General features: G+C 48.4%; 2 protein-coding genes across 2 annotated transcripts in view; one reads left to right on the top strand and one right to left on the bottom strand.

The window, feature by feature from the left end:
* The window catches only part of CLDN14 (claudin 14), a 53,792-nt gene extending 34,354 nt beyond the window's left edge, over positions 1–19,438 (bottom strand). The window contains exon 1 of the mRNA XM_081138637.1: positions 19,089–19,438. The gene's annotated coding sequence lies outside the window, so the exon portion shown is untranslated. The remainder of the gene's footprint in view (positions 1–19,088) is intronic.
* Positions 1–21,378, top strand: part of CHAF1B (chromatin assembly factor 1 subunit B) — a 371,302-nt gene that overhangs the window by 71,412 nt on the left and 278,512 nt on the right. The gene's annotated exons all lie outside the window — the stretch shown is intronic.

The following is a 21,378-nucleotide window of genomic DNA, read 5'->3' as shown; positions in this document are numbered from 1 at the left end:
ATTAGGATGGCAATTGTATCAAACAAACAAGCAAAACAAAAACAAAACCCAGAAGATATGGAGAAATTGGAACCCTTGGGCTCTGCTGGTGGGTACAGCCGCTGTGGAAAACAGTATGGAGATTCCTCAAAAAATAAAATAGAACTACCATAAGATCTAGCAATTCTGCTCCTAAATACGTATCCCAAAGAACTTGAAAGCAGGGACGCAAACAGATACTTGAACATCAATGTTCATAGCAGCATTAGTCACCGTAGCCGAAAGATGTAAACAAATGTCCTTTGATGGATGGTGGGTAAACAATGTGGTCTACACGTACAATGGAATGTTATTGAGGCTTAAAAAGGAATGCAGTTCTGATACACAACATGGATGAACCTTGAAAACACTATGCTAAGTACAAAACCTTGAGAACACTATGCCAGTTACAAAAGGACAAATATTGAATGATTCCACTTCTATGAGCTTCCTAGAACAGTCAAATTCATAGAGACAGGAAGTAGGGTGGCGGTTGTCGGGTTGGAGAGGGAGGAACGGGACATTTTTTAATGAATATTTGGGAGGATGAAAGAGTGCAGCAGTATGAATGTACTTAATGCTACTGAATTCTACACTGAAAAATGGTTAAAAGGCAGGTTTTATGTCACATGTATTTTACTACAACTTTAAGAATTAAAATTTCTACTTAAAAACTGTAATAAAAACATGATAAACATTCAGGTGCTCAAAGACACATTCACTGTTCACCCATGGAGACCACCTGCGTGTTCCTCTTGCTTCCCCTTTGTGCCCACCTGGGAATCAAGCTTCTCCCAGTATTTCTTTGAGTTTGCATTTTTTGTAAGTATGCCAGTGGTCAGAAAGTTTGTATCTCCTGCACTGTTCTTTTAAAATTTATCCACTCCCATAAAATTGTGGGAGCATAGCTGTAACGTGCTCTTGTCACAGCCATAAGATCCAGTTGTGTAAAAATATCTTGTGACACACCCTGTCATGATATTATATTTGTCATTTATTGTAAGTTTTTGATGCTTCTTGTCTGACTTTGATATTTATGAATAAGAATATAAATCACCGTTACATACGTCAGAGGATCTGCTTTGGAACAGAAACTTCCTTCTCTCTCCTCTTTCAAAGCATCTGGACAGTTTAATCAAAGTGTGTCTTGACACAGCCATCTGGACCTTCCCTTGATTTTTATATTCATCAAAATACACAAATGTTATCCATTTGAACCCATAAAATAAAATTTTACTAATAAAATACCATTTGTTCCAAATGTTGGAGTTTCTATAAGATTCAAATTCCAAAAAGTTTTTGCTGATTAAAAAAATTACTGTGTTTGTTCAAATCCCATTTGGTTCAATCAGATGAACATTGAATCAAGCCTTTGTTCAATTATTAGCTGAACATGCAGTGAGTTTGTGGGGGTGCAAAGTAAGAGAGCTGAATTTAGATTGTCTGCAAGGATGGCATATATATAAAATTGATTTAAAAAAACATATCCTTGGGTGAGAGAGAGACAGAAACACCAGCGTGAGACAGAAATATTGACTGGTTGCCTTCCATACATACCCCGACTGGGGATTAAACCAGCAACCTGGGTATGTGCCCTTACCAGGAATAAACCAACTAAGCCACCCAGCCAGGGCTGGTTTTTATGTTTTAAATGATTCTTTTTTAAAAAGTAATATTTTATGACATGAAAAAATATATGGAATTTGAATTTGTGTCCATAAATACATAGCCACATCCATTCATTTATGTATTAACTGTGGCTGATTTTGCCCTACCACTGCAGACCTGAGTAGTTCTGACAGAGGCCATATAGTTCCAAAGCCTAAAATATTTACCGTTTGGCCTTTTCCGGGGAAAGTTTGCCACCCCTGGATTAGACTATGTCTGTAGCATGTGAAGTGTGAATGGTGTTGCTAACGTTTTGGCAACATTTCCGAAGAGTCAGTCAATCTGAATCAGTGCTTCCCCCTCCTGGGCAAAACCAACCCCGAGGGGGCGTCCAGAAATGTGTGAGCACAACTCTTGTTGTTACAATGATGGGGACACCACGGGTGTTGACTGAACAGGGATTAAGGATGTTAAACATCCAACAATGTATGGGACAGCCCAGTACTGTGGAGAACAACACATCCATTGATAAGCGGTGATACAGACAATTACTGAAATGATTCATTTTGTGTATCGAGATGATTGGGCCAAGGTGCCCAGATATTTGGTCAAAAATTACTCTTTGGATTTTGAGTAAAGCAGATGGTCCTCCATCATGTGGGTGGCCTCACCCCATCAGTTGAAGGTCCCATAAAACAAAGACTGATATCCCTGAGCAAGAAGGGATTTTTCCAGCAGACAGCTTTTGTACTCAAAGTGGAACTTTTCTCTGAGTCTCCAGCCTGCTGGCCTAACCTGCAGATTTTGGACTTGCCAAGTCACCAGGATCATGTGAGCTCATTCCTTAAATTTCTCTCTCTCTTTATCTACCTACCTACCTACCTACACACACACACACACACACACACACACACACACACACATTGTGTGTTCTGCTTCTAATACAATTACCCAAATTTTCCAGATTCTGGTCTGAAAGTGGTTTTCAGTCTACCTATTTCTACCAAATTTTACCCTTTTTTAAATTTCAAAAAATTTAAAAATGAGATAAAATTGCAAATTCCATCTTTGAATGATAAAAAGTCTTTTACACACCTGCACCCCAGACTTTAGTTCAACCGTGTAGAGTTTAGTTTAACAAATGTGTATTGAACATGGTGACAGATTTGGTAGACACGGTTAGGGTGTGACACAAAGATAAACTGTGGTCTCCATCCCAATGTAGCCAAAGTTCAGGGAAGGGGGCCGGCAGGTACACAGCTGCCTGAATGCCAGCTGGAACTGAGCGCCACCAGGGAGGTCACCCGGGCCTGCGGCTGCGCTCCAAGGAAGGGAACATAACTCCAAGCAACAGGGCCCCGGCACTAGTCAACCTGCTTGTACTTTCTTCTTTCCCTCTGGGCTGTTTCTCTCCAACTCGGAACAAGTAAAAGCAGTAAGCTCCTCTGGTCCAGAGGCTCATCTCTCCACTCCACCATCTGTACCCCATGAGGACAGCACCTCACCACCCCAGCTGCTGAAAAGGGAGAGACTGTCCACCTTGGTTACAGGCCCCCTTTTACCTGGATGTAGCTACTTTTTTTTTCTTCTTTTTCTTTTTAAGACTTTCTTGTTACTTTTTATCACCCAAAGTAACTGCACTATTATGTTCCCATTGTAAAGATGTAAACCAGATGGTAGCAAAGAAAGGAAAATGTGGAATCTCCCGTGACCTCCGCTCCCACTTCCTCCTCTCACTCTTTACTGCAACGAAAACCTCTGCTCTGGTCCAGCCCACTTTCTAGCCACCAGGGGAGGAAACCCGCTGAGGGGGATGCCAGTGGCCAGAGCAGCTTCTCCCTCACTCCCACCCACTCAGTTCGGGACTTTTTACTGAGTTGACTGTGTACAGACTTGTGCAAGGACACCTGATTCAAGCACAAGAGATGGTATATCAGTTTCCTGGGGCCGCCGTGACAGAGGACCACAAATAGGTGGCTTAAAAGAATAGAAATGTGTTTTTTCACAACTCTGGAGGCCAGAAGTCTGAGCTCAAGATGTAGGGCTGTACTGTCTCTGAAGGCTCTAGGGAAGCATCCTTCCAGCTTCTGCAGGTTGCCTGTAATCCTTGGCATTCCCTGACTTGTAGATACATCACTCCAATCTCTGCCTCCATTGCCACATGGCCAAGGACAAGTGTCCTGTGTCTGTGTGTCTCTGTGTCCAAATTTTGCTCTTCTCATAAGGATGTCAGTCAATGGATTAGGGCCCACTCTAATTCCAGTCTGACCTCTTCTGAACTTGATGACATCCGCAAAGACCCTATGTCTAAATAAGGTCACAATTAGGTATCAGTGGTTAAGTCTTGTACATCTCCAAGGGACACAATTCAACCCCCAACAAATGCAGACTTCATACTTCTTAACAACCCACCAGGAGCCCCAAGTAAAACATAAGCTCTTTCAAGGCCTGTCCAGCCCCACCCTCCACCCACTCCTTGCTTGTGGTTGCCCGTGGCCCTGGACAGAGTGGAAAACCAGCCTTCCATCTCTATTGGACCTGAGACATGGGACAGCAGTGAGCCACGTCTTTTAGGACACCCCCTTCCTTTCAGCTGCGGAGCAGGCTCCCTGCTCAGCAGGCCAGTGTGGAGGCTCGGACACTGCACCCTGAGCAGCTGCTGACTCCGGTTTGTGAGCCGCACAGAGCTGATGCCTGCAAATGGCAGTGGCTTGGGGGGGAAGGCCAGACGTTCTTGCAAAGCTGTCATTTCAGAAAGGAAGAAAAATCCACTTTTTGTTTTTGTTTTTGATAGGTGCTGAGTATCAGAGAAACTTGGCTCTGGCCACAGAATGTGGGAAAGTAGGGACAGTTTGTACAGATCAGATTCTTAAACCACCAGGCCTCCCTGGGCTCCTGGCGCGTCTGACTTGCCTGCGGACGTGGCCAGGGATCGCGCTGAGAAATGCGAGGTATCACATGGCCCCTCTGGAATCCACCTGGAGGAGAGGGAAGTGGGGGAGGTAGGGTGGGTGGGAACGTTTCTAACGTGCTCTCCGTCCTTCGCGGCTCCCTGACACGCAGGCCACGAGGAGCTAGCGGCCTGCCGCAGATCCTCTTCGCCCAGGAACACAGCCTCAGACAGCCCGTCCTGTAACTAGAGCCGCACAGACCCCTGCTTCTGAATGTTCCCATGGCAAAGACACGGATTTTCACCGCATTCCAAGAAAATCCTGAAACTGAGTCTTATAGATGGCCTGGAATTTGGGGGGCCAAGGAAATAGTATTCCACTCGTCAGAGGTGCATCTATGTGGGCAGATGTCTTGGGAGCAAGGAGTGAGGCCAAAAGCTGCTGGTCGCTGCTCGCAGGGGGTGGGGGCTGGAATGCGGACTGAGGAGGGCAAAGGGACCCTGACGCAGAGATAGTGCTGGGCTGGCCCTCGCCCCGCCCCCCCCAGCTGATGGAGGAGCAGCAGGGTAGGGAATCAGGAAGCATTCATCATCTGAGGTCCCCGGCCCTCACTTTTCAAGGAAAATGTCAGCATTGTCGTAATTTCCCAACTAAAAATCATGTTGGAGAATATTTAGTGTTTCATATACAAAGGCCAGAGGCCGATAACGTGCCTTTGGGCTGGAAAATTTTCTACCAATTGCAAAATATCAGCTAAAAACTCCTATTAAGTTATTACATTAAGTGTATTCATACCTTAACTTTAAAAATAAAGGCCTGGACTTCCAAGCAAAATCTTCACACTCCTCTTTGTGGATTAAACTGACTCCCAAACTCAGATAATAGCAGGCTCCCTGGCACCTACACTTATTATAAAATTCATCTTCTTTTCACGTCCAATATAATCAAGGCAGCCACACCCCATGCCCAGCCAGTCCGGCCTTCCTTTCCCCAATCCCAGACCCCACTTTATGTGAGAAAATATGTAATTACCCTGGTGGGCTCGGAGCCTGTCATGAAATAAAGTGAATCAGAACCACAGGGGAGTGACTGCAGCTCAAACCATGCATCCCGGCTTGGCACAGGGCTCCTTCCTTGTCCTCACTTGTTAACACGGGGCGTCAGGGAGCTCGCTGGGATGGGCGGGGGTCTGCAAAATGCCGAGGAGCGGAGCCCAGAACTCCCCCACCGCCAGCCCAGCCCTTCGGAGAGGGGAGCAGGCCCTGCCTGGTCAGCTGCCGTTTCCTCCAGGTCCAGGAAGCCGGCGCTGGAGGAGCCGTGATATATGGGCCCGTCCAGAGCACAGGATGCAGATGCGCGGGGGAGGGAAACCCGAGAACGTGCGCGAAGGTGCTTCTGTCCCGGGGCTCAACACATAAATTACAAACCACGGCTTCACATTCGAAGGCAAGTATTGACATTTCTCTTTCCCAAGCTTTGGTCTTTTGTGCTCAAGGTCGTTTGGCGAGGAGTGTAGCTTTTACCCCAAGATGACCTCTTATTCTGTTTCAGCCACATGCCGGGGGCCTGGCAAACAGTATATGTGTCTCGGTGACTAGGTCATGAGTGGGGACCTGCCTTTACCGCCCTGGCACCCGTAAGCCACAGGCCCCTAGCGTTCATGCTTGGTCTTTCCTGGGAGCAGAAGGAATGTGACAAGGGAAAGGGGGATGTGAGACGATGGACACAGAGGCAGGCAGACACCCACGTCATTCAGACACAAAGCCTGAGACAAGCAGGGAGCTCCGTGTGGACTGTCCCCCGCTGACCCCGTTCTGTCTAGCAGCATTCACTGTCCTGCGTGTACCCTTCCTTACCACATGCTTTCACGCTGCCAGCTCCAGGGAGCAAGGAATGAGCCGAGTTCAGCCAGGAATCCCACAGTCACGAGGGTGACCATCCCCATGCGTGTATATCTGCCGATTGGCTTTGTACAGAGCAAAGAGATGTCTTCAAATAGTCCATTAGTTTTCTGCACAGCCTGCTGTGCTGTTCCAGGTTTTACAAAGCACTGATCCATCTACTGCATCTGGACACAGATAAGTGGTGTGTGTGTGTCAGCGTCAGAAGGAACATTCTTAAGCTAAATTTTGTAGATGACTGTGTTCACCCAAACTTTTGCAAACAAGGGATTACACTTAGGACTTTAACTTTAATTATTATAAAGTAATCTAGGAAGTTTCCCAGGTAGACAGTGAATTAGGCGCCATCCGAAATGACGAATGGTAAGGGACTCCGCATCAGTTGGCCGCCTACTCTGAGATGCTCCAGCCCCGCTGACCCCTGGAACATGACGTAGCAGTAACATGACACAACAGGGAGATGCGTGACTCAACACTGGGGCCTGACTGCCCTCTAGGCGCACAAGGAACCCTCTGTAGACCCATCCCCCATAGAGGAGCCAGCTTCTGGCAGCGGTCATCTGCCTGGAATTGTAACCCGCACGAGGAAACGGGGGAGTCGGTTTCGGTGAGAAGTCAGGCCACTCACCGTGCAGCGAGGCTTCACATGACCGTGGCGGAGCCCAGAAGCCAGGGCGCGGCGAGTGCGGGTGCCATGCGATAGCCAGGGTTATGTGTCAGAAGCTGTTGGACCTGGGCCCGCTAGGGCGAAGGCAGCCATCGGTATTCAAGTGTCACATTCAGACACAGCTACTGGTCACTTTCCAGCAGGACTGGTGGCTCTTGCTGGGAGAGGGAACAGGGCCCATGTGGAGATGTCCTGCCAATGTCCTCTGAACTAGCTGTGGCACACAGGGGACTGGAACCCAGACCTGGGGTGAACAAGGGTCCAGGGACGCACATCTTTTCTCGGGTCATTCTGATGTGTGCTGGGGATAAAGTGCACAGAAGCGAGATTCCTTCTGCTCCGCTCTCCCCCGGCTGCTGTGTCACCTTGACTCACACCCTTAGAGTTCTGGGCCCTTCCAGAGCCTTCTCCATCCCCTGCTGCCCACGGAAGCTGCTGTGGGGGCCTTCATCCGGCTGAGCAGAGCCTGTGCCCACATGCAGGAGCTCTGTGAAACGTGCCAGTCACACCGCCCGGGGAAGGACCACCGTGGCCTCCTCGGCAGGGTTGGCCAGACCACAAAACGCCCAGTTCAGCACTGACTCCCTAGGCAGGCCCCATCCTGTGACCCTGAGAGACATTAGATGGAGACCCTGATGTCAGGGACACGTGGTCATGCGTGGAGCCAGACTGAAGTGACCAGGAAGAAGAGCTGGCCTGCTGAAATATGCCCCCGGAGCTCAGGGCAGGAGGGACCAGCCAGCTTCGTGCAGGACCTGGGCTCTGGAACGGTGGAGAGGCCGGAGCTAATGGAGGGAGAAAAGGGAGGCTCTGGGGCCAGGGGAGCAGCACAGTGGTCAGGAGGGAGGCAGGGGAGGGGTCAGAGGGGGTCAGGGAGTCCCCAGGCCAAGGCAGAGGATGCAGGTGACAGCAGAGGAGTGGCATGAGGCTGGAGGGATGAGGGAGAACAGACATTTGGAAACTCGGCTTAGTTTTCGAACAGTGACTTCCTGAGAGGGCAAATGGCAGGCTGGGAAAGGGGGGGACTGGCCCACACTGTGGGTGCCCTCTGGGCAGCGTCTGGCACCCCCTCATGAAGCACTCCCGACAAGGGCTGCCCCACCAGCTCCAGCTGCAGGACGCTCCTGCAGGCAGAAGGCCAGGCTGTCGGAATGGTGCCAAGGAGCCACGGGTACCATCGAGCGCCTATGGAACTGTCTGCTGCTGAAAGGTTATTGCCTCTTTAACACAAGAGCTGGGCACCCTCCTAGCCGGCCACACACCCACTGTGGGCCCCAAAGCCTGGTGTCTGGGCCAGCGTGAAGCAGCACCATGAGGGCAGTGGGTACATTTATTTTTCTCTCCTATCTGCTCTTCTCTCTACCTCAGCGTTGCCCCTTCCACTCAGGTCCCCAAAGGCCTCCTGTTCTTTCCTTCTTCCCAGAATCATAGATTTTGGAGTTGGAAGAAATTTACATGGAGATCGTTTAGTCCAGAGGTCGGCAAACATTTCCTGCGATGAGCCAGATGTAAATATTTTAGGCTTTGCAGGCCACGCGCACTGCCACAAATGCTCAACTATACTACCGCTGGGTGAAAGCAGCCCTGACGATACAGAAAGGAATGGCATGCCTGCGCTCCAATAAAACTTTATTTACAAAAACAGGCAGAGTGCCAGTTCTGGCCCCTGGGTCATAGTTTGCTGAGCTCTCATCTAGCATGCAATGTTCTCATTTTGCAGACGATGAAAGAGAGCTCCAGAGAGATGGACTGAACCACTGAGGTACAGCACCTGGAGCTAGGACCAGAGCCCAGGATGCCAGCTCCTCATCTAAGCTCCATCTCTACCACCCACAGCTCCTTCCTCCTGGCCAAGCAGGTCCTGGGACAGACTCAGATCTGAAAGTCCAGTAGGACCTGTTGGGATGTTTGTGTTTACAATGAAGTAGAGAAAATAAAAACAGATAAAGGACTTTTTAAAATTATTTTTAAAAATGTGTTCATTCAATTAAACTTTAAATCCTGCTAGGCAACTACTGGTACCTCATGCTCATGAGGTTGGCCCAGTAATAATACCTTAGACAAATTTCACTCCTGTTTAACTATAATTCATCTTTCCTCTGGCCTCACCATCTCCTACTGGGTAGCACAGTCCAGCTCACCCCTGAAGTCCGCCACTCTGTGTGGAGGCTCAGCACAGACAGGTCCTTCTCCGCGTGGTGGGGCCACTCTGCTGCCCTCCTGAGTCATGGGACTTGGATGGGCAAAACCTTGGCTCTAAGGTTTCCCCAAATTTTGGTCATGCTTCATAGTAACAGCCTCTTCTTATTGTCATTGTCAACTACAGGTACCATGCACTCCAAATCAGAAGGAGGCGAACACCCTCCAGGGGAAAGCGTGGGGATCCGTGCTGAGCGGCCAGAGCATCGCTGCTCCCACGCTAGGAAGCTTAACTGCCCATCCTCCGGACGTGATAATTTCATATATTCCGAACACCCTGTCAGCACGTCAGATTTAAAATATTGCACGTGGAATAATGAAAAATTGCCAACATCTCACCACCAACTTTTGATTAATGGGTTGCTCCTCAGAGATTGATCAGTTTGTTTGATTTTGTTCCTCGGAGTCACTAATGGCTATTTTTTAAAATACTTAGCTTGAGCGCTACCCTCCATGAGATAATTTTCCTACACCTTGTGCAGGCCCGTGCACAATAATTGGACTTTATTGCCTGCCTTCCATGCATGAACTGAGGCTCCCTGGAGAAGCCAAGCAGGTTCAGACTTTGTTGCTTTAATATTTCCATGTAGATCAGCTGCTGTATTCATCGAGCGGCTCTGACCAGATGGCCAGCCAGCCTTGTAGTGACATTTCCCATTTCCTGTCTATTACTCACTGATGGAAAATAATGTGACATGAATTCCCCATTTTGGGTAATATGCGGTTATATCCTCGTACCTGCACTAAAGATAAATGACTTATTGGGCAATCATTTCTAACTCTCCAGGGAGAAAACAGGACAACAACAGTTCACGGTGTTTGGCAGGAAAAGGGAATTGTCCTTGCTAAGGTATCTATTCATCGGGACATCGAAATTTAATTTTCTAATTTTTTTTTTCCCTCTTATTGCTTACTTTTCTTACCCAACTTTTTCTGCCTAAAACATTTAAGCTCAGGTTCTAGATGGGGTCCTCAGACACCCTGGTTTTGGTCACATCACCGATGTCCCTTTTCTAGACACTAGTCTGATGCAGGCCTGAGGTGGCAGAAAGTAGTGGCCAAAAGTTTGATTTTATTATCCAAGCTCACTCAAAATTACTTAGTTTTTGTTCAGAGTTGTTTCAAAATTTTTACTTTTTAAAGTATTAGTTATTACTCTTCAATGTTTGATACAATGTTATCAATACTATAAGTTCACCCTTGGGTTTTAACGTCTCTGTTTGATCTCACCCTTGGAGGTAATTTTTTTAGCTATCACTCCCTTTAATTACAGTTAAAGATGAGTAAGTAAAAATGATAACCCTATTTTACTAAAGCATGCATAAATAAAATTAACATTTCTTCAACCCTTAATAGGTGCCAGGCAGTGTGATACCTGTCACTTAATTGTCACCATTGTCCTTTGGGGCAAGGACTGTTATTGCCATTCGGAGAGGAAAACTAGCCTGCCCAGGCCCCATAGTCCAAGTGGGAAGTGAACCCACAAATCTGATTTCCAGCTTTTAAATTCGGTGCATTGAGAAAGCCAAGTGCTGGGCACCTCTCCTTTCTGGGACATTCCAACCTTTCCTTTCTCAATAAGAAGGCAGGTTAGTGACCTCCCAGTCGCTGTTCTCCCCCTGGAATGCCGGTCTCTTCTAGCCTGGATCTCGCTGGATGGCAGAGCGAAGGAGCTGGGCTGGGATTCTGTCCCCATCAGTGGAGCCTAAAGAAGCTGTCCATCCCATGCATGCTGTTCCTGCCCTGGAGACGAGTGACTCACCCTGGACCCCCGGTTGGCTGGCTAACTGATTTTGCTCAGTAAATTAATCTGCATGTTGGAGGCAGCAGAGGTTTTGGAAGCAGTGGAAGGTTCTGGAAATGGCTTCCTCCCTCCTCCACTCCCCCAGCTCTGCCACAGGCAGAATCAGCTGCAGAGGGAGAGCAACCTCGCCATGGCCCTCCATCCGCCTGGCCCCCTGGCAGCATCGAGCAAGAGAACGAAGCAGGTCGCCTGCCCTGGAGTTTACCCTGCCAGTAACTCAAGCCTTTTATAAACTCATTTGTATTCATCCAGATGCTGTTTTGGCTAGGAAGAAATGCTTTCTCCTCACTAGAATTACAAATAATTTGAGCAGAAATAGGCAGGCAAGACATATTAATCATGTTGAAAGGATGCGTCTTTTCATACAGAGGGTTTTCTTAAATCGAAAAAATGTCCCCCGATCCTCATTTATACTGAGTGGTGGTTTTTAACCCCGAGAGGACTCCCAGCTTTCCCGGCTTCTGTCCCTGGCTCCCCCCCTGCAGGTGGAAACTTCAGGGCCTCGTGCCGTGTGCCCCCCAGCGGGCCGCCTCACCCCCACCAGCCCTGGACCCAGCCCTGGACCCAGCATTGCAGATTCCCGAGTGGGCAACTCCCAGGGGCTGGGTTTGGATGGGATGGTTAGAATGGTTAGCATTTCCATGATTAGTTTATGCTTCCCTCTGCATTTCAGTTAAAGATTAAGTCTTTGCATCAGGTTTTAGCTGAAAGGCAGGTTTGGGAGGGATGTGAGTATTTTCTTTATTTTAGAAAAACAAACCTCATAACAGAGTGGGGTTGATTTTTAACAGGGACGGAAGTACTGTGGGAAACTGGTTCGCAGATTTCATTTCAGCCACAGGTTGTGCTCTGCAAACAAGGAGGCAGCCGCGAGTCCCCCCACTGATAAAGTGGGGGCGCCTCTGAGGGGGTGAATCCCTTGCACAGTGATCCAGCCTCAAGCTGGGCTGCAGCAACTCTGCCTTCTCTCTGTCCTCACCTTACACAGTAGTTTCCCCAGACAAACAGGTGCCTCACCTCGGGCAGGCCGATCAACCCTTACTGAGCACATACTATGTGCCAGACATTGCATGTGGGCACAGGGGAGATCAAGAAACACAACCATGGTCCCTGTCTCCACAGAGGTAGCCTGGTAGAAGAGACAGCTGTAGAAATGAGTGACAGGGACAGGATGGGCTGTCCCAGAATGTGACACTTGGCATGTGAATTATTTTGAGCTGGAGACAATCAAAGCCCAACTGACTCAAGAAGAGCTTTTTGCGTCCCCCTTAATTGCCTAAAATATTTAGGTCAGGGGCCCGTACCAGAAAGAGAGCTATTACCAGACAGAACTTTTTGTATCAAAAGGACTTATGTGCATGGCATGGTAAATATTTACCAAGCACCTGTCCTCATCTTCTGGTGAGTTGTCTTCCTCCCATGGTCCCAGACCCCTCCCCTCTTCTCCGGAGCTCAGGATGGCACATAGGCCTCTATTCCTGGCTGTCAGAGAGCCTCTTGCCGCTTTGTGGGGCTCCCGAACATACAAAATGAAATTTGTTTTTCTCCTGTTAATCTCTTTGGTGTCAATTTAATCATTAGGCCAGACAAAGAGCCTAGAAGGGAAAAGCTTCTTCCCCTACACTGTATTTATTAGGTTAGGCTTAGGGTTAAGATTAGGTCACTTATAGTTATAATTAAGGGAAGGCCATATGATAATGCAAACATAATTAAGCAAAACCCAAGTGATAACAGATGCAAGTGCAGGTTACAGAGATAGTGGAGGAATGTTGAATTCTGACAGAGGCCAAGGGGCAGAGAGAGCCCTCCAGCATGGATGATGGCTGGTAGGGCTCTGAAATATAAACGGGTGGAACAGGGCCACTATTTCAAACAGCAAGAGGAGGTGCACCTGGTGTAGTCAAGGTGGACGGCCTGGAAGAGGGGAGACGGGAGACCACAGCAAATCCTCAAACAGCATAGAGAAATAAGGGCTACATCTACATATATGAACATAAAAAGATCTTGAAAAAACAAGGTGTGAAACAAATTACACTAAAAACCCCCACTAAAAACAATGTTATATATACATATGCCTGTGAATGCATTTTTAAAGGTCTTTATTATACATATACCCCAAACCAATAATAGTCTCTATGAGGAATAGGAGGAAATTAGGATTGAGGGTGGGGCCCAGGGTAGACTTCAGGTTGTTTTCCTGTAATGTTTATTTTATTAATTAAGGAGAATATATTCTGTATTACCTATGTAATGAGAATATAGTTTTAAATTTAATCAATAATCGATTTACCTTTCATTGTAACACATGGCACTTAAGGATATTTCACTATGCCTGACTATGTCTAGGTTTGGTATTTCAAAGTCAAATGGATTCTGGAGAAACAGAATTATCGACCCATAAAACCTCGAGTTCACTGATGAGCAAGTGTGGTTTTTCTTGTGGGCTTTTTGTTTATAGGCACAGGAAGAAGTATGTAAAATAATTTATGGGAAAGTTATTGTTGTCTTCAAGTTTTCCAGGGAGCTATGAAAATGATTTTTTTCAAAACACTTAATTTGCCCAACCACAGTAGGTGCTTTCTCTGCAAAGGAGACACTGTCCCAGCAATCTTGAGTGGAACCCACTAGTGATCGGGTCAGGAGCCCAGCAAGTTAAGTCCTGCCCAGCAGTGCCACGTGACCTTGACCTAAGCGGACTCAGGTTCCCCCCTGGCGCCGTGGATGGGGACTTTTATCGTGAAGACAGAAGACTAGTCTTAAAAAGTGTACTTCAAACTTATTTCAAAAGTGAGATTCTTATTTAGGTCTTATAAGACCTATAATTCAAAAGCTACTTTGGTGGAGTTGGAAAAAAAAAACCTCATAAAAGAATACAAGGGCCTCTTTGGACAATATGGTGAGAAAGAGAAATCAGTATGTGGACTAAAGAAAATATTGAAGTTATGATCGGAAATATATTTGTGTAGAAGTAAAAAGGATTTTTTCCCTCTTAAATATTCACAGTTGGCTCTCTGACCATATAAAGTTACTGTGCTACCAAATGACTCATCTCACAACATCTGTCTTGGTGATTGACATAATGTACCAAGGGCTATCTAACCCTTTGAGTCACGACACCCCTGTTTGATTAAGGTTTATTTTACTAGCACCGAGAGACTCACACGTTTAACATCTGTGGTGCTGCTCCTGAAATTCTGAGCCATAAAACAAGTAAATTCAGCACGGTCTGAGATTTCAGAGCGTAGCAACCCACTGTACAGAGAGCACATCCGGAGGGGCCGGCCGGGAAGCCAGCAAGGCTCAGCTCAGGCTGCTCCGCACATCTGGCGGCACCTTCCACCAGCACGTGGGGGGAGGCCCTGGGCACCAGAGTCCAGCTGGACAGAGAGGGACAGGGACATTTAGCGCAGGGAGGGTCTGCTCTGCTGCCGTGTGGCTGCCAGCACAGTTCCCCTTAGGCCCCAGATTGCACCAGATTGCAGATGCGGAGCACGGCCCTCTAACCACGCCTTGCAGCCGTGTTTGCGGATGTCCACAGCTTGCAATCGTGAACGCAGTTTCCGTGCCCGGCACCGGGAAGAGCTAAGGCCCACCCATCTCCGAGCTACCACTGAGCCTTTCAAAACGATGGGCATGTAGATGCTGTACCAACGTGGAGAAATACTGATGGTCCGACTAAGCCAGAGAGACAGAGCGGAGGAACTCAGGGCGGCTACGATCCTACGGTAATCAATCACTAAGACCCAGCCTGCGCACGCAGCCCAGGGCCAGAGCTGAACACAGAGAAATTGCAATAGTTCAGTTTACTGACAGAGGCATTTCTTTTTAAAAATTTTCCATCCTATTAACGGAGATAAATAACTTTATGTTATATTAATGGAAGTTATACCAATGGAAATCAATCCTCTCCAAGGCAGAATCCTTACTTTTCAGGAATCCTGGAGTCCTGGGGGATGTGTGGAAGTGGGGTAGGAACACAACACAAGGTCATCTGAGAAAAGGGTTATGATAGAAGCACAGGACAAGACCATGAACTTGAAAGCCCCTGGGCATGTAGATGCTGTACCAACGTGGAGAAATACTGATGGTCCGACTAAGCCAGAGAGACGGAGCCAGGATAAAGACATACGGCTTCTGGACGTCTCACAGTGTGGCCGACGCCCAGACATCCTTCAAGCCACCCTTCCACAGGATCCGCACTGCTTTATGCGCAAATGCGTGAGAGAGAGGCTGGGTGACCGGGTCACCTAGCGCTGTCCTACCAGGATGACGCACAGCCGCCTTCCCAGCCTGCCCCTCCCCTGCCCACAGCAGCCCCTCTGCCACCGCCGGCCTATGCACCCCATTTCCACCGTGCTGCCCAGCCCAGGTGCACACATGCTGTGGACCTTGTGCTCGCCCCAATTCCAACGCTCATATTTCCATAGAATGACACAACTCTAGAGGAGCTGGCAGATCGGGCCCAGCCACAGCGGGAAGAAGCACAGCCGCCTTCCCCCCAGGATGGCAGAACTGAGCCATGGCAAGCCAGGAGGGGGAGCAGCGAGCTGCAGAGCTACAGCCCCAGAAGCGAGTCCTGTGAAAACAACAGGCTTTGTCCAAAAACTGGGCAGCAGGTAATTAATTTGCCATATATGCATTCAATGGAAAACCGCTTTCTATTTAGAAAAAAGCAACGCGACTCTGTAAGGACCATGCGGTAATGGGAAAAAGCACACGATACAAAATTAAGTGAGAAAAGGTACTGTACAAAGTTGTATACAAATTATGATTATAAATATGAAGGACATCTCTAAAGACTGGGAAGGAATACAAAGGTAGGTATGCGTTTACACACATACATCTAAATATAAGTACATGCATGACCTCAGGTTCACTGTAGGAGGGGATGAATGGTGCAGACAGAGACGGGGGGGGGGGGGGGGGGGGGGGGGGCTCCCTGGAGAGTCTCCGAGCAAGGGACTCCGCTGCCCTTTGGGAGTGGTGAGATCATGGGGAATTTTTTTCTCTTTTGCCAAACATTTCTGTGATATCATATACATGTGAAATTGACAAGTTATTCTGGTTTTGGCAGATAGCTTTGAGCTCGAGTGGACATACTACACCCTGCAGGTTGCGGGGGACACGCCTTGCAGCTTCCGCGTCCCGTGGCCTGGCTGGGGAGGGAGGCAGGACAGCACGAAGGGGCCAGGCTGAAATCTGTCCTCACCCTTAGGCCTTCTCTAGATGTTTTCCAGGGGAGGGAGGACAGCAGCATGTCTGTTCTGAGCTCAGGTCCTGCACTTCGGCGGACAGAGAAAATGTTGCAGCTTTGCACGTTCAGTTGTGGCCACCCCTGCACACAGGTTGTTGGGGTGGGGGGGCTGTCTGCCTCGGGGAGCTCACAGCTCCGGCTCTCCCAGCTTCATCCCCGGGGGCCAGGCCCAGAGTCCAGCTGGGAACTGGCTGCTCCTGAGGACCTGGATAGGGGAGGCAGGGGGGACAGTAGGGAATTCAGGACAGGAGTCAGGGCCAGGAGGTCCACCCAGCCCCAGGATGTGCCAGTTCTCTTCCTGTGTCAGGTTAGACAGAGAAATCAACTTACCTAGACTGGACTCATTTGAAAAATGACTTCACTGTGCTACGTTTTAATGTGTCCTTGGCATTGACCTTCCATATTACAGAAGCAGCTCAGTGAAGAATGTTCCGGAATCACTTATGAAGCCATTAAAGGACCTGCTCCTCCCTTTTGTTGGATGTCATCTGTCTAAGGGTCCATGGGACAAATTAATTTCATAAATCTAGTGCATACATTTAATTTATGAAATCTAATTTCATAAATCTAAAGTGAAGCTCATATTTCCTAAAGATTATTTTAAAACTGTTTTGTGTTCATTTTTGCTTTGGCAAACAGAAAACTCGGTTAAATCTCATGTTTAGTTACGCTGACCACATTAATTTATGTTTACGGCACATTTGCCCCCTCACCCCACCTGCCATCTTCCTACATGTTAAACAACATTTCTCTTTTATTCCACAGAGTTTCTTTTTTATTGTAAACCGCCATAAATTTTTTTAGGAGTAGACAGTTTATAAATAAACCTGCATAGCACCATATCATCAGAAAATTGGCCACTGGCAGAGGCACAGCTTTGTATATTAAACAAGGTTGTTTATGTTGTTCGAATAAAAACAGATCCAGAGCCAGGACAAATCCAGAACGAGGGGCTTTTTGTAGGACCCTGGACGGGTGGTTCAAAGCCAAAAACCATAACAAAAAGGCTGAGGCTGTTCCAGCTTAAAAGAGATAGAGACACAACAAAAACATGTTGATCTGTGATTGGGTCTTGGTTCAAGAAAAAAAAAAGCTCAGCTATAAAAGACACCTTAACCTGGACTGGATAGTAAATGATTAAATGATGTTAAATTAAAGTTAATTTTAATATGTGTGATAATGTTATTGTAGATATACAGGAGAAGTCCTTAGGATGAGATACTTATTGTGAAGTATCACGACTGTTTACAATTTACTTTTAAATGGGTAAGAAAAACGTGTGTGTATACATAGATACATATATTAACAGATATCATACAGACATGCAGAAAGACAGAGCAAACATGGCAAAATGTCAACCATCGCTAGACCCAGACCGACACTCTCCCGCTGTTCGCCGCACCCGTCTTTGATCTTTGCTCTCTGTTTGGAAATTTTCACTGTAGGCTGGGCAGAGTTATACACAAGTCCAACACTTAGAGATCAACCAAAGATACAGTAAACTTGATGGCAAATCATTTTTCTAGAAACCCAGGTGTACCCCAAACAATTGAAATGGTTGGGGCAAACATGAATGGCATTCAAAGAACAGCCATAAAACTTAGAAGGAAAAAAGGAAGCAGCCATCACCCCAGTTTTACCCCTGTCACAGTGTGTAGGGCAGGTCATGGAGCAGCAGGGCAGGAAGGGACAGGAATCTGGAGGCTGGTGCTGCCAATGGCCACCATCGGTAGCAGAGAGAACCACGGCATGTTCCCTCCAGGCCCTGTGCACCCACTTGCTTGGGGCGGCGAGAATCGCTGCCTCTCCAGTGGTCCCGAGGCACATGGGGAGCTACAGTTCAGTGAAGCCACCTCTAGTAAAACCGATTTCTTTCCATAGTCACCCAAACCCAGGTGTGGACAGAAATCAGAGCAATAGGAAGCCCGTCTCCTGAACACCAGCCCCACTTCAAAGGCTGCAAAAGTCCCAGACCCATCCCTCTGGGTTTCACCCACCCCATGGAGGGTGCCTCTCACTCGTGTCCAACCTCGATGCCCTCTCTGACCTGTGCATCCAACCATGGACTCAGAACCGTAAGTCTTATGTTGATCCCACTCCAAACTGTAGGCTGGAGAGTCTCTGTTGCTACTCACATCCGTCTAAGGGGTGCCAAGAATGAGCTTTGACTCACCCATTCATTCAAGAACATTTGTTGAGCTCTACATGCCAGGCCTTGTGCCAGATGAGAACATACATTTGTGAATTAATCTGACGAGTTTCTTGCATTCATGGTGTCTAAGATCCAGTGGGAGACTCAGGCAATGAAACAAGCAAATGAACATGTGTGTGTGTGCACCTGTGCGTGTGGGTGTGTGTGCACCACTTGAGAATTAGTTGCAGACTTTCTAAGACACTTTAATAAACCTCACACACACCCCTCCTCCTACCTGGAAAATTCTGACTTAATTTCCCTTGGGAGAGCAAACCTCTTACAACAGTGTCCAGGCCTTGGTCATGTCACAATGAAAACACACAAACTCCTTTGCTGCTGTCCTCTGATCAGCAGCCCCACCTGTGACAGGGAGCCCCTCTTACATCACAACTGCTCACTGGGGAACCGGGTTGCTGTAGGCTCCCGGGCCAGCCTGCACAGGCCTCCACTCTAAATGTCCTGAAGCTCACAGTGAAAAGGAGCCCCTCTGCTGAGTTAGAAGCATCCTGGAGGCCCCTGGGATGGTCATGCGCCGAGCAACCCCGAACTCACCTCTCCTGGGAGGCTTCACACCAGCTCATGGCCGCTCATGGATTTGTCCCTGGCCCGGCTCGCCCCTTTCCCTCCTGGGAAGCCATCGTGAGGCCCGGAGCCGTGGGCCAGGCCTCAGTGGCCCGTGGGTGGCCATGCAGAGTGCAGTGACTGACTGTGCCAGATGAATAATTGATGCATTGGAGTGGAATTACCTCCGTGGGTTCCGGTCCCTCCTGCGGCCCACACCTGTCCTGTGGCTGCGGCTACGACTGCGGCTGCGGCTGCCCTGGGGAGTGCTGATCTCCTCAGAAACAACACCGTGCCAGCAGGCACAAATGTGCCAGCATGCACAAAATGCACCGCCTTCTGGCTGGGAACACATTTGCATGCTCTAGTTCAGGCTCAAATGTGTGCGCATAAAAAACAGGATTAATTAGCACAACCTGGCCTGGTTCCCCACCTGCCTGGCGGGTGTGTGTGTGTGTGTGTGTGTGTGTGTGTGTGTGAAAACCCCAGCAGGCTGTCACATGCCCCTGCCTCAAAAGAGGGCGGAGGGACCCACCTGCTGGGGCTGGGGCTGCCCTCTGGGGTGGAGGGAGCCCCAGTCAGAGAGTGAGCTGCTGCTCCTTCATTCTCTCCCCTTTTCAGGCAGTTTTTCCCAACAGATATTTAATGAGCATCTACTGTGTACGAATGCGGTATAATAGGGGAGGTGGGAGGCTACAGCAGTGAAAGAAACAGGTACCTGCTTTCATGGAGCCTCCATGGGGGGGGGGGCGGGAAGACAGTAAAAAAATAACAGTTCAGAGGTGAACAGAGTGATGGGGTCGTCGTGCAAGATGCTCAGGGGATGCCTTTTCCTCTTGCTATTCTTAGATTCTCACTATGATTTAATAACTGCAGTGAGCTGCTGAGAGCACTTACCAAGCGCTATAATCAGGGCTCTAGCACTTTTGCTTTATGTGATCCTCACAACCACCAATTGACACAGATTTTATTGTGCCCATTTTGCAAGAGAGGAAACTGAGGAAATGGGTCCCAAGGCCACATAGCTAGTGGCTGGTCAAGCTGGGACTTGAACCCAGAAGTTGGCTCCAGGGCCCTGCCCTAAAATGCTGTGCTATTATATATAAATATAAGTATATATACATATAGTATGTGCCTATATATATAGATATATGTAATAATATGTATATATATATATTCCCTCCTCTTTTCCAAATGTGTGGTAAGGCCACAAATGATCTAATTTGCATGAAAGCACTTTGAAAAGCGAAGGGCCACCCCATTCCACGGTGCTTCTCCTTGTTCTTGCTCAAATTTCCAGTGATTCCTAAAGCTGGCAAAAGACTACATGATTATAGGGGCAGTTTACTAGGCGAGGAAACTGAGTCACCCAAGAGCCACCACTCTGCCTGCAGCCAGGGGCCTATGCCACTGATTCTGTCTGCTTTGCTGAGCTGCACCTGCTTTGGCTGGGATGCCAGTGGCCAGGCTTCAATTTGGGGACCCAGTGGGTGACACTCAAGAAGACAAGAAGAAGACACATCAGCTCCTGCCTCCCGTCAACCAGGTTTTCATTACAAGGGTGCTGCCTGCCAGCCAGGTGGGTGATGGGTGCCCCCGCGACTCAGTGGGAGATGGGCAGGACAGCGCCATGCCCTGGTCAGGTCATCACCCTGGGCCCCATTCTGCTGTCATCATTTCTCTTCTTGAGGTGGGCAGCGCTAAGGACAATGCCCTTCCCCTGAGTGAGGGGTGCCAGGGAACCCAGGCCCTGAGTGCAGAACCAGGGAGAGCCAAGACTCCCGGCCACCCAGACACCATGCGCAGAGCAGGTCCTGCTGAATTCTGGGGCCCCTAGAAATATTAGCCCTGAGACTAACGCTCTCCCAGGCTCCAGAGAGTCACCCTGCCTCCACCACCTGACTTTCCATAAAAGGACTAAGAGGGGCTGGAGCGGAGATTTGGACTGAGCAGCAACTCTGAGGCCAGGGAGAATTTGGATTTTCCTGTGCGTTGATGACAGGCACCTATTCCCTCCCCCCGGAGTGCGCTCAGGCGCCCAGCCAGCCAAAATGAAATTTCTCCGTGTTCTACCCAAAGACGCTGTGGACGTCGGAATGAACTCTACTCCTTCCTGCTGACCCGCTGCAAGTCTGCTTTTGATGGGGTCGGACAGTTTGGGGAGATGGGCAGCGATCATGCTGAAATATGATGACAGGGGCAAGGCTGTAAGGATACCGGCGAAGGAAGACATGTGCACGGAGCAGCCATGTGAAAACAATTAGGACAATAAATTTACTAA

Source organism: Miniopterus schreibersii (genome assembly GCF_964146895.1).
Source record: "Miniopterus schreibersii genome assembly, chromosome: 5".
Classification (NCBI taxonomy): Eukaryota; Metazoa; Chordata; class Mammalia; order Chiroptera; family Miniopteridae; genus Miniopterus; species Miniopterus schreibersii.
This window is presented reverse-complemented; position numbering and strand designations above follow the sequence as displayed.